We start from the raw sequence: 15,641 nt of genomic DNA, 5'->3' as shown, positions 1-15,641 counted from the left end.
GGCAAGCATCAGCACCAGCACTAAGGACGAATACGAGTGGGTAGCCATCATGTGCCCAGAGGTGTGCCTAGAAATGGAGCTGGAAAACCTTCCTAGCACCAAGTTCTCAGCATGGGGAATGGGGTAGTGTAAACTCCTAATCCAGGAGAGTGCATACTCCAGGTACATGAAGATCTGCATGGGCATGAAGTGGAGAAGGTTCCACTGCACCACAGTCTCCTTGCAGTAAGGGTATGGTGGCTCAGGCTACTAATCCAAATATGCAGGTGCTCCAAATGTCTGAGGATCTGCCTGGTGATTGGGCAGAGAGGGTCCTGCTTCACCATGGTCTCTGCACAGGAGAACTGGGATGACTTAGGCTACTAGTTCAGAAGAGTGTGTGCTCCAAAAAGCGGAGATATGCCCACTCATGAAGAAGAGAGAGCCTCCCCTGTACCCAGATCTCTGCACAAGAAGGGTGAGGCAACTGAGGTTGCCAATCCAGATGAGCAGGGGCTCAGAATACCTGGAAAGCTACCTGGACTCTCCATCCTCTCCATGGAGTGGAGAGTTTAAAGAGTTTTAAACGTTTTAGGAAAAAAAAAATCTGCATAGAATACAACCAAGAGACACCAAGAAATGTTCAGTTTTTCAGTAATTGTTATTTTTCTATTTTTTCAGTATTTATTATTTTTGTTGTTGTTTAGCATCTCCTTATTTTTTAAAAGCTTCAGCTTATAGACAAATGGGGGGCCATTCATGTAATATCGCCATGCCTATATATGACATTTACTACCAAAGATTGAAAGTGGTTTTGGGGGTACAATTTGAATTAAGCAAGGCCTCTGATAAAAATAATGTTAAATGTTTATTATTTTAAAGCTGATTTGTTTCATCAGGAAAAAACAAAAGGCCAGACATGGTGGTTCATTCCTATACTTCCAGCACTTTGAGAGGCTAACGCAAGAGGATTACTTGAAGTCAAGAGTTTGAGACCAGACTAGACATAAAAAATTCATTGAGTGTGGTGGTGTGTGCCTGTAGTCCCAGCTGTTCAGGGGACTAAGGCAGGAGAACTACTAGAACTCAGGAGTTCAAGGGTTTGGTGATCAATGATAGTGCCACTGCACTCCAGCCTGGGTAACAGTGCAAGACCCTAACTCTTAAAGAGAGAGAGAGAGAACATACACTCACTTGTTGAAAGTCATTTTATCAACTGTCTATACAAGTAAGTTGATTTCTTTCAACCAAATTAAACAGGAGAGCAATTGTACTGGACATAAATCGGAGTGCATCAGAATTTCCGACAGAATGCCGTCAGCTATCTATTCCCTCTTATTTTGCCTATTTGGAGCACTCTGTGTGATAAATAGGCAAAATAAATAGGCATCTCTGAGGCAGGGATAAGAATATATTCTTTATATGTTCAGAACATGTAGCACAGAGAGTTGCACACAGTAGGCCCTCAGTCAATGTGTATTGAGTGAGTAAAGGGCAGAGCTGACTTTCCTACAGTCAGTTCCTCTACAGTTAGTAGTGGTAGAAGTAGTAACAGCAGCTGCAGCAGCAGTGGAGGTAATGGTAGTAATGGTACGAGTAGTATATTTAAGATCTGGGAAAGGACGTGGGAGGGAGAGGAATCAGCCTACCGACATCACTCAGAGTCTTGTATAATAAAAATACAGAAAATTAGACCTCTTAATGAGAGCTTTTGTTCAGGGATAATGTTATAAATGATAGATACAGATATGGTGACTACAAATAATGACTGATCATGTTCACAAAAAAGTTTTGTGTGTGTACGTGAGCCCTTGTAAATCTGAGGGATTCCAAAGTCTACAAAATCTATCCTGATGTTTTATTATTGATAAATAATGACATGCAGTAAAACGTGTATAGAAGACACCATCTATACACGTGCCAGGCTTTCCGTGAGTTTTTTATTGTACTTTGTTTGGTACATATTATAATAAAGAAAAGTATATGTGTGTGAAGACAAAGTGATATATATAATTGGATAAATTAAAGCAAGGGAAATACTTTAAAGACAAGGGAGGGAAATGATGGTGGTTTTATAAGTATATAAACATAGAAGTCAAACCTTATGCAAATATTTCAAAGTGTATTGGATTGTTAGCCATAGTGTGCCAATAACATATGACATAACAGATGTGCTTCTAGTAGATGCTAAAAAAATCTGTAACTTTGTACCACTACATCCTCCATAGTTATTGGTTATTTATATCCATGCCTATTGATGGAAATCACAGACTCCCACTTTCCCAGAGTTTCAATTATGGTAATTATATAGACAAGTTCAGTTTATAGACAAGGTTAGTTCACTGTATGTGTGTGTACCCTCAACACCCACAGGGATATGTACATACTATTTAATAATTTAAGATCAATTATTTGTGTGTTATATTAGAAATTTATCAAATTTGTAGCAAAGTTTGAAAATATAAAATTACTTTTGTATTAATTCTTAAAAATTTTTCTGTTTTGCCTTTCCTTTTCTTTTTGTTCTTCTAAAATACTTTTGAATTATTCTCAGAATCTTTGTATTATAAGGTTTAGTAAGAAGGATGAGAGTCAGGCAGAGAAATCTAAATAATGCCATTCATATTTGTAAATATACCTACTAAATTCTAACAATAATCCTTCATACAGCACTCAGGCATTTTAAAAAATTAAAAAGAATTATCATCTTATCTTGCTTTTGATTTGATATACCAATCATATGCACATAATACTCTCACTATTTTAAATAACCACTTATGCTTTATTGTTATTGTTACATATTGCCTTTTTTAAGGTCTGACGTTAACAATGCTGGTACATTTTACAGCATGGGCACACAAAAATCTTCTTGATCTGAAATTGAAGTAAGTTGAGATGGAAATGATTGAACAGGCTGCTAGTGATTAGAGAATGTGCTCACTGCTTGAAGTGTTTCATAACTGTCTCTTTTTGACATCTGCACCAAAGTTGATGTCATTTGAAACAGCTTTATAGAACTGCCACTTCCCTTCACAAAACTTTACTCTTCAGCTTCATGTCATTATATATTCAAAAAAGACGTTATTAAAAACAATCTGAGGCCATATGAGTACTAATCATGGTTAGAGTGTTTTACTTACTACGTCATCTTTTTATAATTCCAACTTTAGCTAAAAGCTAGCTGTAAATTTAGGATAACGGTATCATTATCTGCAACAAAAGACATGTTGTCTTTATAAGAAGCAAATTATATACTCACCATAATATTTTATATCATTAAATTATGGAAAGTTTATGAATAACTTCATAATCTTTATGTGTATCTATTATACATATAGATACATGAGAAAGAGAGAGAGTTTAAAAATGTTATGTCAGCATATTGATACCCTTTGGACTGCTGCATAGTCAAAATTTTAATGTGAAGACTTGAATATATTGCTTAACTGTTTGTAGAAGTGTTCCATACCAGAGGGTCTCACAGGATGTACAAAGGTGAGAGATCCAGAAGACAAATGTGTTCTCAATGAACTAGAATAACCATTATAAGCACTGATAACTATAGGAAATAATTCTAAAGGTAGGAAGAGTATATGGTGCCTAATATATTTTATTTTCAGGGACCCTAATATTCTCACCTCTACAAAAAGCAGCTTTTCTATCATGCTTAAAGTTTCATATTTGATTTACCACTTTAAGTTAAGGTAGTAATATGATGTCAACTCTAATATATAAAACAAATCAAATTGCGGATGATAGTGTGAGAGCCCATCTGTACCTGCACCTATTTGTAGGTGGTTCAACCCAACTCCTACTTTCATCCCAACTGCTCAATGGGTACCTCTGCTAAGCCACAGGGTTCTAAAGAACTGCATGTGACATTGTCTCCAAAAGACTATGATTATATCTATATGTTTGATATCAAGAATTGTGGTCCAAACCAAGCCTAGTCTCCATTATCCTACTAGAGATGTGACAGTTATACTGAGAAATCTTTTGGAAATGAGACACAATGAAGAAAAGTTTGATGAATACTCAGAGAGACGTAAAGGGCAAAAAAAGGCCACAATTTGAAGATCTACACACATAAGGACATCTGTTTAACATGAGGCTTTGACTGAAGACTAGAATGTCTGGGGAGCAGCTTTGTAACATGTGTTTACTGAGAAGGACAGAAATGCTGCCACTTCCTCCAGGGTCAGTCCTTTCTAGAAACCACAATATGTTCTGCATTTTTATGGAGAAAAAGAAAGAAACAACAATTAACATTTATCAAGTGCTTACTATGTGCCTAAAATTGAACCAAGTGATTTACTTAAATTGTCTCATTTAGAGTTTGTGACAATAGGGATACTGCTTCTGTGCCCTTTTTGGAGAAAATAAAATTAAGAATGAAATAAGAGATTCTATTTAGGGTTTCCTAAAAAAATTTAGATTCATTCTTCATGACTTGGAGAACCAAGACAATTGTTGCATTCTAATTTTTCTAATATTTCTATTCTGTTCTAATATTTCTTCTCTTACTAGTATTTTCAGCTATTATAGGGAAATCTTTGTTTGATATGCTTCTGATTTATTTCTATTTAATCTTAGAGAATTTTTTTAAAAGGCATTTTTTGTTGTTAATTTTTTTTGTTTTATCTCTCTTCATCGTAAGAGAAAACTGGATTTAAACACCAACGGACTGATTTGTGGTTATTATTAGCAAAATCTCACACCTCTTTCTTCCAAGTCCTTCCCAAACCTAAAGTAACCAAAGACAACCTAACAGCTGTTTCAATATACCTTTGTAGTTTGGTCAAAAGACACAACTATTTTATCTTGATTCATTTTGAAATAAAATACTGAAGGTTCTAGTCTCAATTTACTTACTTACTTGTGGCCAGGTCATTTAACTCTTTTGAGCCTTAGTTTTATTGGGTGGCTTAATTTCTGATAATAGTCCTTATTTTTCTGAAGAAATGGGGCTTGATTTAAAAATGCCATTTAAAATGTCTTAGGGTGGGGGCAGTGGCTCATGTCTATAATCCCAGCACTTTGGGAGGCCAAGGCTGGCAAATCACCTGAGGTCAGGAGTTTGAGACCAGCCTGGTCAACATGGTGAAACCCTGTCTCCACTTAAAAATACAAAAATTAGCCAGGCATGGTGGCAGGTGCCTGTAATCCCAGCTACTCATGAGGCTGAGGCAGGAAATTTGCTTGAACCCAGGATGTGGAGGTTGCAGTGAGCCGAGATTGCACCACTGTACTCCAGCCTGGGTGACAGGGGAGACTTTGTCTCAAAAAAATATAAAATAAATAAATAAATAAATAAAATGTCAAAAAGTTACTTCCAGCATTAAAAGCGGTAATTTTATAATTTCACAGAGTTAACATTAAAAAAATAAACTGATTCTAGTAAAAGATGATTGGAAAACGTGACTTTCATCTTATTACTCTCTGATATTCTCTTGCACTATTCTTTCCATACTTTTAATCACCTGTGCTGTCAAGGAAAAGATAAGAAGTCTGGAATTCGGATTTGAGCTTTTACACTCATGTCGAGTGAAGCATGAGGACATCGTATCAATGAATGCAGACTTATAGAACTATAAAACATGAATAATAATGCCTACTTCCCAGGAGAGTTTGAAAGTAAAGTGAAATGAGCATGAGATATTACTTTATAAAATGTAAACTGCAATGTAAATATAAGATTTTATTACCCCACTTGAAATTATCACTCGACCAATCAACATTTAATTTCCACTTCCGCTGTGATGGGTAATATTAAAATGCAGAATCTCTTTAAGCAGCAGCAGCTTGGGGTCAGGAGATTAATTTGAGGCGAGCTCGCTTATCCAGGAATTGCATAGGCGTTGTCACTGTGCAGTGGCCATGAGATCACTCAAAGCCATAGAAACATTATTCTTCATGTTTCTTTAAATTCATAAAGTTTAAACTTAGGTCATAGTGAAACTGACATTCTCAAGCCTGCTTGCTCCTTGCATTGAATGCTGGTCTTAGAAAACTAAATGCATAGCAACTCTTCCTTAGGAGGAAGTTATCTTATCTATACAAAGTTCTAAAATGCGGTGATCCGATACTAATCCAGTGATCTTTGCCACTAAGGACCCAGCCAGAGAAGGCTGGCTCTAAAGAGGACAGTACCCAAAATTTCTTATAATTATGTTTTTCATTCTTCCCCCAATCTGAATCTCCTATAACTAGAAATAGAAACTACTCAATCCTTCAATTATGAGTAATATGTAAGTAAATTAAAGGAATCAGCATGGAATCTAGAAAAAAGATTCAAACAAAAAGCAGTAAAGAAGGAAAGGAATAAAGAAAAAGTGAAATAACTCGAATACCAGAAATCTACTTTTTCACAGTAGATGAAAATCATGGTCAAATGGCTGGCTATATATTATCCTATATGAAGCAGGATCTAAATAAAAATATAGAAGGCAAACTATGGAATTTGGGATTATATACTTATAGAACTTTGGGTATTATTCAATCTAATTTTAATATTTTTAACTTGAGTTTCAATAGGTGGAACTTGGGGGGTGGGATGAAGAGAAGAAATTAAAACCATCTTTGAAACAAGAAAAAAAGAAGCAGTACAAGGAGAAAAGACAAGGTTGGGGAAAAATTAATATGAGAAATGGAGGTAAAAATGAGAAGAGTTAATAAAAAGTCTAAAAAGAGCTATAAAGGTAACAAAAGAGAAGATAAGCAAAAAAAAAAAAAAAAAGAGTCAATATATGAAAAGTCCACATTTTCATGTAAAATTTTACTTGATTTTAGATTTTAGTTTACTAAAGAAGTAAACTAATGAGATAAATCAATGGCAAATGTTTACACCTCTAGAAAATTTACCCCAAATTAAAGAAGCTTAAGCAACACAAAGTCATATCACAAGAAAATTGTAATACTTGAAAGATCAACAAAGTATTTGAGTACCAGCCAGGCCCCAAATCAAATGCCTTATAACAGGAAAAAAAATAGTCTTGCTTCTGATTTCTCCACAGAAACCTTCAACTCATACAAATGCAGTGGAATGAAATCTACAAAATTTTCAAGGAAAGAATGACCTAAGAATTTTATATTCGGCCTATCATTATATATATATATATATATGTAGGCAACACATAAGTATTTTTGAACATGCAGAATTCCAGTATATTTTTCTCACAAGCCCTCTTTAGTGTCCTACTAGAAGACAAATATCAGCCAACCAAGAGAAAACTGAATAAATCATAATAAAATAACTGGTGGTGATTATTGTCCACATTTATCTTGGGACTAATATTTGAAATAATGTAGAAACTAAAGCCTGCAACATAATAAACAATGCTATATGCTCTGGTAGTACAACTAATAAAAATTGTGTAACAGAATGTGGCAGGGAAAAGGTATGGGGAATGGAAGTAAACTAAATTGCTGATTTTCTCAATTTTAAGAGTGGGAGAATTGATCAGACCTATTATTTAGAAATAAAAATAAATTAGCAGATAAGTATGTTTAAATACACAAAGATAAGCAAACATTAAGAAAAATAAGGCACTGACTGAAAGAGGAGGTGGAGGAAACAGTGAGAAAAGAAAGAAATATGCTAATGCTGTTATTGTTCACAGAAGAAAATTCATAAATACAGTCCCAAGAAAGAGGAGATTAACAATATTCTTTAAAAAAAAAAAGCACCATAACAAAACCTCAAATCATCTTCTTTATTAGAAATACACCATGAATGTATAGCAGGCATGTGCACCTATGCATGGACTAGTATGTGAAGCCAAGCAAACAGACCACAAAAGATTTTTATAGACATGAAAAGAGAATTCATAAAATAACATAATAGAACTAACTTCCAACATGTCTACCATATCGATACAGTAGACTAAGCTGTTAAGTAAAATAAATACTTTCAAATTTAATCTCAAAGTAAAATCCAACTTTGTATATTATGCAAGAAAGTCCAAATAAACTGACTCAGTGTCCACATACAAAAGAGAGACACAATTTTATCAACAAAAAAGAATAAGTTAAGATCTGAATTTCCAACAAGGTTGAATTTAGGCAAAAAGGTGTTATGTGAAAAATACTAATAAGGGTACTTTATAATGCTAAAGAATGCACATCACAGTAGAGTTATACACCAAATAACACCAAAAAAATGTTCAATCACATATGGAAATAATCAAATGTTGAAAATACCAAATAAAATTTTAATGACAATATCAATGCTGATGGAGACGTTTAAAATAAAAGCTTTTTACTTCCTGAATAAATTAGAAGCTGTATATATTGCATTCATCAGCACTTTTTTGGTTGCAAGAAACAAAAATTCTATTTAAGCAAACTTAGGCTAAAAGCAGCATTCCTTAGAAGACGCACATAACTGTGGCTGGGCTGCATTGAAAACAAGAACCAAAACTGATATGCTGCAAGCAGAAACTTCGTCTCATTGCTGTTTGTCTTCCTTTTCTGCTGAGCACATTCTTCCATGAAGTGGGTAGCCTTACTGGCAGCTACCTAAGGGCCTCACATTTCCTCTAACAGAGAGGAACTGAATTGCTCTTTTTGAATTCCTAACAAAGAGTACTCAGTAGGCTGGCTTTACTGGAGTGCCCTCCGTCCTAGGCCAGTCAACTATGGCCAGGGGAGACTGTGGCCTCCTTGGTGTAGGTTTCCAAGCGAAAACCATCATTTTGAACAGAAGAGTGAGGAGGATTAATAGGTGGCTCTTTCAATTTGTCTATTTGATTCCACTAATTAGAGCAGGCAGACAACTTCCTAAAAAAGGTGAACATCGTTCTGGGCAGAATAAACAACAGGTATATTATGAACCTTCAAAATGCTTATAGCTGACAATATTTATCAGAACTGAACATTGAAAATAATTTAAATGTTTAACACAAGTAGTATGTCCATTCAATGTCAGTGACACAAATTGCTTATAAAGAGTCCATCATTACAGGGAAAGTGTTTTGATATAAAGTTGTTGAAAAATAAAAACATAATTTTTTAATTACTAAATTTGATGCATCAAAAATACTAGAAGATGCATTAAAATCAGTGGTTTACTTTATGTTTTTCTTTTCCAATACTAAATATACAATATTTTAATGACAGAATAAAGAATACTCTTTTTTATATAAAAAAAGAATGTTTACCTTTGCCAATTCTTCCTTCCCTCATATATCTGGGAGAGGCCTAGTTGAGGTCATGATTATACCACAGGAAAAGATTTTCTCATAAGAGTAATCTAAGAATCATATTATCACAGCCATATGAAAGATACGAAGATGAAAGGATATCCTCTCTGTATTCACGTTTCTATGATATTTTTTATGTAGGACCATAATGTTATGATAATAATTGCAAAGTACATTACTGAAGGATCCAAAGGGTCAGAGGGGTAGAGAAGGGTGCACATTACCAGAGTTGTGAAATGGATGCAGATTCCTTAAATCCTAAAAGAAAAGGGTCTTCACTATTCTAAGCAGCTTAAATAAGTAATAAATTAAATAAGTAAGAAATTGTGATATGATTGGAAAATTGAGATTTAAATGCAGCATGAACAGAGTGCAAGTGCTGTGAATTTAAACACCTTTCTTAGTGTGAAATCTTCTTGTTAAGTGATTCCCTGTTGTGACCTGTACCTTCCGTGCTGCTTATTTAATGAGGAAGTCTTCGAAGAGCGTGTGACATCTTTCTAAGACGAAAGGCTTAATGCAAAAGCACCCTTTCGGGGTATTTAGTGTGTCTCTTTTAGAATGATTGCTAATTCTTGGACCAATTTCTGGGATCAGCAGGCATATAATCTTGCAGCTAGCACTCTGCAGTTTATTCCTATTTTTCTGTCGTTATTTTTCCACCTCTATCACAGCCCTGACTTGGCCCTGGCTAGGGAAACAGGCAGGTACACAAGATATCTCAGCCTCCAGGACAGTGATAATTGGAAGAAACACACAAGGCAGGCTTACTGAGAAAAGATGTAAAGCAAGAGTTTTAAAAACTATTCTAATTTATTCTAACTAGAACCCCAGCAATGTAAGCAAAATAATTAAAACAAACAAACAAAAAATCATACTCAAATAGAAGAGAATGATAGAGCAATGTCTGATCCAGAGAGGCAGCTAAGAAATATTCCAGTCACTCTTTTCCATATTTTTCTAGTAGTAAACACATGTACATAAACACAGTATTTACCTATCTATCCATCCCACATATTTGCCCACATATAATTATGGCTGCAGGTAGGTTTGTATGTGTATGCATGTTGTGTGTTTATGTATAAAAGTCCTTCAAAATGAGAAAATTGTTTTCCATGTACAAAGTTTAATATTTTATAGGAAAGGACTTCTTTTTTTTTACTTCTTTTTTTAATCCAAAACAAATAGGCAAACACCAAGAACTAAAAGTAAGACTTCTAACTCCTAATTCTCTCTGTTTATATAACAATAAAAATTAGCCTTCTGTCTCTTTGATGAATGTCTTTGACCTTAACCAGCAAGTAAGAATCAATACCTATTTCTGTAGATATTTATTTAAAGATTTGATTAGAAGCAATTAAAAAGGCATAGAAGGCACCTTTTTATCTTTTAAAGGCACCTTTTATTCACCCACTGTTAACTTTACTGTAAAAAATAATCTATATTCATTTTTCTTAAAAAAATAACCTACATATTATCTCTCTTGGGAATTCAAGCCAACACATTTTTCACTTACCTCATTTTACTAAAGTATATGCAACCACTATAATTAAACTAATGGTACATTCATTTTAAGGAACAGAGGAACTTAAAATACAGGGTTATCTTTACGCTCAAGGTTACCTAGATTCTTTTTTTGATATTACTTGTTGTCCCCTGATATTATGCAGGTCACACATACATATGCACACACATGTACCAGATCTTTGCCACCATGAAATACACAAAATTTACAGAAAAATTTTTAAAAATTATAGGTAATTAGGCATTATAGCTTTACTAGTCTAAGTTGTCCTGAAGAGAATATTCTCATGGCCTCAGGATCTATAAGTCGAAATAAATCCTTGGGATCCTCGGAGTCCTGCAGGTTCCAACGATGAGAGTGGGGATAGATAGCTGAGAGTTTCGATCTTTACTTGTTTCCCATTTTTTTTGTTTTAATATGTATCTCCTAATAAATTTCAGGTAACTAGATGCTATACAACATAGAATATTTTATTTAATATTTGCAATAGCTGTAAAGCTTGGCATTATTATTCTCGTTTTTTCAGATGTAGCAATCAAGACAAAGTAAAAAGCCTAAAGTCATAGAGTCAACTGTAGCCAGAGCTTATCTGGGTTCTGCAGCCTTTCATTTGTGTAGATTTGAATTTAGGTTAAAAAAAAATACAAACAGATGATAAATTCATGTAACCTTTTTTAGGTGATTTCTTGCCTTCCATTTGTGTATTCCTTTCTACATTTTAGGGACCTATGTCAGTTATCTATTAGTCAATTTGGTAAGCAAAATCAATGATGTTGAGCAAAATCAGGTATCATTGTTGATTTCAAAATATTTAGAATTAAGATCTGGAGATAAAACATAATTACTTAAAAGTTGAATAATGGTATGAAAATAATTCAAATCATTTTTAAATGTCAGAGATATTGACTTTGTCATTAATTAGCAAGCTAATTATATGGGTAATCAAGGTCATAGGAATTTGACTTTAAAAGATAGAGTCAAGATTTAATATTTCTACTGTCTTTATGCAAATTCAATTAATTCATTCATTCAATGTTTTTGCCTGCCCACTATGTTTCAGGAATCTAATATGTGGTTTGGTTTGGAGATAGCCATTAATATAAGACAGGCCCTGTCTACAAAGAATTTACAGTCTATAAATTGTCTCTGTGATTTTATAATATAATATGAGAAGTTCTATGATTGCTTTATGTCACCAATCTAGACATGGGAAATTCTGACAACAAAATAGCTATCAATGTTTGTGTACTTCTCCGGTTGCAATCACCAGCTAAACACCTTTCCATGTAGCATGCTGATTGCCTTTAGGTGAATATTTCTGCATTATCATATTCTAATGTCTTGACTTTGGCTACTTACTAAGCAGGGAATTTTTCTCCTTCCATCTTTAATAATCAAAATCCTACATGTCCTAAAACAAACAATGTCAACCATCTCATAGTAATGTAAACTGTTACAATCTTTCTGGAAAGGTGTTAGTCAACATACTATTCAAGGGCCTAGAGAATGTTTATAAACTTTGACCCACTTTCAGAGATTGTAAGGAAATAAAGAAATGTGTATAAATATGTGAATTATAATATACATGATAGTGCAAAACTGAAAAAACTTAAATACAATGTGAAGATAAATCATTTTACCTTCTAATACCATTGTTGGTGCACTTACTTTTTACTTAAGTTAAATTCTATTTTAAGCCACGGGAGGAAAGGAAGACAGAAAGAGAAATAATTTAAGTAGTGATGTTCATGTAGCTCAACTCATAGCCTTCTACTATAGACTGAACATCTATGTTGCCGCCAAAAGTCATACTTTGAAACCCTAATCCCCAGTATGATGTTATATCAAGATGGTTCCTTGGGAGGTAATTAGGTCATGAGGGTGGAGCCTTCATGATGGGATTAGCATACTTACACAAAGAAACAGGAGCGTGCTTGCTTGCTTCCTTCCTCTCTCTTCCTCTTTCTGCACTTCTGCCCCATGCTACTCCCCACCACCAGGAGAAAACCAGGAAGAGCCCTCACTAGGAAAAAAAATCAGCCAGTACCTTGACCTTAGACTTCCCAGCCACCAGAACCGTAAGAAATAAATGTCTTTTGTTTATAAGCCACCCAATCTATGGTATCCTGTTGTAGCAGTACAAATTGAGACACTATCTATATAAATTTATGTGTCAGAGAAAATGTAATTTGGGAAATAATTTTCTCTCATTTGGTAATCTTCCTCTAAGTCATGGGGTAGGATCTTCTTACTCAATGAATGTAATTTTATGGGCATTATTATATATTTAACCATTGAACTCATCTGGTATTCATTCAAAGAAACAGTAATCAGGAATAAATTTTATTTTAGATGACTTCTGTCTTACTTTTTAAAAATTGATTTATTCAGAGACAGGGTCTCATTCTATCACCCAGGATGGAATGAAGTGGAGCCATCACAGCTCATTGTAACCTCAAACTCCTGGGCTCAAACAATTCTTTCTCTATAACTTCCCAGAGCACTTATGTTAAGGCATGAGCCACCATGTCCAGACTGTCTTTTAAGTTGTTGCCTTTACAAATGATACAACACCACAGAACACTAAGATGATTAAATAGTATTTAGGCATTAAAATAGTATATATAGAGAAAAAGAATTCATAAAAATATATCAAAGTTTATATATTATTGGGTAAGAAAGGAATTTTCCATACATGAGATTAAGGCAAAAAGCCACAAGAGGAAATATTTGACTACATAAAAATAAAATGAAATTATTACATCAAATTACAATAAAATGTAAAATTATGCAAGTAACTGTGAAAAAAATATATATATAATTAAATGGTTATTGTTCCCAAAATATAAAGAGCTTTGACAAGTTAATAAGAAAAATCATGTACTCTGTTTAAAAAACATGTAAATAATAGGAATAGCCATCCACAAAAACATCTACACAAATGATTAGGAAACAGGGAGAATGTAATTAGTATAATATTACTGATATTTATTTTTAATGAGAAAAGTAAAAATTATCTATTTTTAAATGATATTATACAATGTTAGTGAAGGTATGTTACAAGTGTCACATGCAAACTTGCTGATACAAATGCAGTGTTTAAGGTCAAGTTCTCAAGGACTAGCAAAAGTTTAAAACATTCATAGACATTGATTCAATAATTTCATGACTATGACGATTTGTGCTCACGAAATAGCATGGACATGCAACAAAGTCTGGCTATTTATCTATCTAACCTATTGTTGTAATATAAAAAAATTGAGAAGAAGAGGGGAAACTCTAATGTCCAAGAATAGCAGCTTTCTTGTATAAATGATGTATCCAAAAGATGGATGAATACATGAACTTTAAAATTCAGTTTGAAAATAGTGTTTAATCTTATTAACATATTGTTAAATGAGAAGATATTTTCATAAAATAATTTTTACTTTAGTTATTTAATGAATCTCTGGTATGTTCCTGACACTCTCCTAGCTGCTGGAGATATACGAGTTAAAGAAAATGAACAAACAAATTTCCTATGTTCACAAAGTTTACATTTCTTATAGGAGAAGACAGACAATAAATAGTTGTTAAATACATGACTACAGACTAGATACACAGACAAATAGATGATAGATAGATAGAGCTAATAGGGGTAAAAAATAAAAGCAGAGTAAGACAGATTAGAGTAAGTGGAAGATATAGGAATTGGGAAGCCCTCTGTTTGTTTTTGATGGATAGTGGTGCAAAAGCTTAGTGTGCTTCAGGAACAGCACCAGTAGGCAGTGAACAGTAGGGTGAGAGAGCACATCCAGTTGTGATGCAGGATTTTTTGCTACTTAGTTCAGCTAAAATCCAGATTCTTGTCTCACGATCAGGAAGAATTAGGCAAGCAGACACATTGAAAAGTGAGGAGAGCAGAATTCCTTTTTAAAAAGCTCTCAGCAAAAAAAAAGAGGGGGTCCTGCCAACAGGTTTCCACCTCACAGGTTCAGTACCAAGCCAACACACAGGAGCTGAAGAGGCCAGGCTCCTCCCCCACTGCATAAGATGGGAATCTCCTATGGCTCCAACTCATTCTCCCAGTACACAGGTGGGCCCTTAGGATGAACCACTCCACATTGACTAATTTCCCTTACTGTGCATGTGTTAGAGATGGAATTTTTCACCATGGGCATGCTTAGGCAAGTCCCCTGTTCACAATAACCTAGGTGACATTTGGCTGTCTCCTGTCTCTGTCAGCTGGGACTTCTAGACCTTGGTACATCTCCTTTTCCCTTTCATAACTTTCCTACTAGCTATTTTCTAATAGAGTAAGCAGTCTCCTCAATGTATCTTTCTCTAGCTATACCAGTGGGTCTTTCTCTCTCTCTTTTTTTTCTTAACAATTTTTTTCTATTCCTTCTGTTTTGAAAGTACTGTAATGCTGAAGTATTAATACTTTAGAGTATTTTGTGTATGTAAAAAACCTAATTTCTCCTGTATTTTCTGAGCCAGCATGATTCCTAAATATGTTTTAATTCTTTCAATTATTTTCTCAATCTTTTTACTTTAAAATGAACTTATTGACTTTTTCCTCTTCCTCAATCTAAAAGGATTGTATATTTTCTGTATAATTATGCTCATCATTGCTTTGTATCTGCCCATTAAAAAAAAAAAACCCTCATCATTCTGTTATTGAGGCCATTCTCAGTGTTGCTGAAATCTAAATACGTGGTCAGAACCCATGAAATGAACAGATCCAAAGCCAGCTCAGTAAATCTCTATATGAAGAGGGTTCCTAGGTCTGTAGACAAGCCACTGGAATCTAAGAGTTTATAATTATTGCAGTTGCCCCTGTGAGCCCTGAAAATAGAGATACGGTGTTGGAGGAAGTCAACCATTTGTAATTAGAAAAAAGAGAATCAGGAGGTCTCTAAAGGAAGCTGGGTACCCTTCTAAAAGATTAGGTTTAG

This window comes from Callithrix jacchus, chromosome 15 (genome assembly GCF_049354715.1).
Source record: "Callithrix jacchus isolate 240 chromosome 15, calJac240_pri, whole genome shotgun sequence".
Classification (NCBI taxonomy): Eukaryota; Metazoa; Chordata; class Mammalia; order Primates; family Cebidae; genus Callithrix; species Callithrix jacchus.
This window is presented reverse-complemented; position numbering follows the sequence as displayed.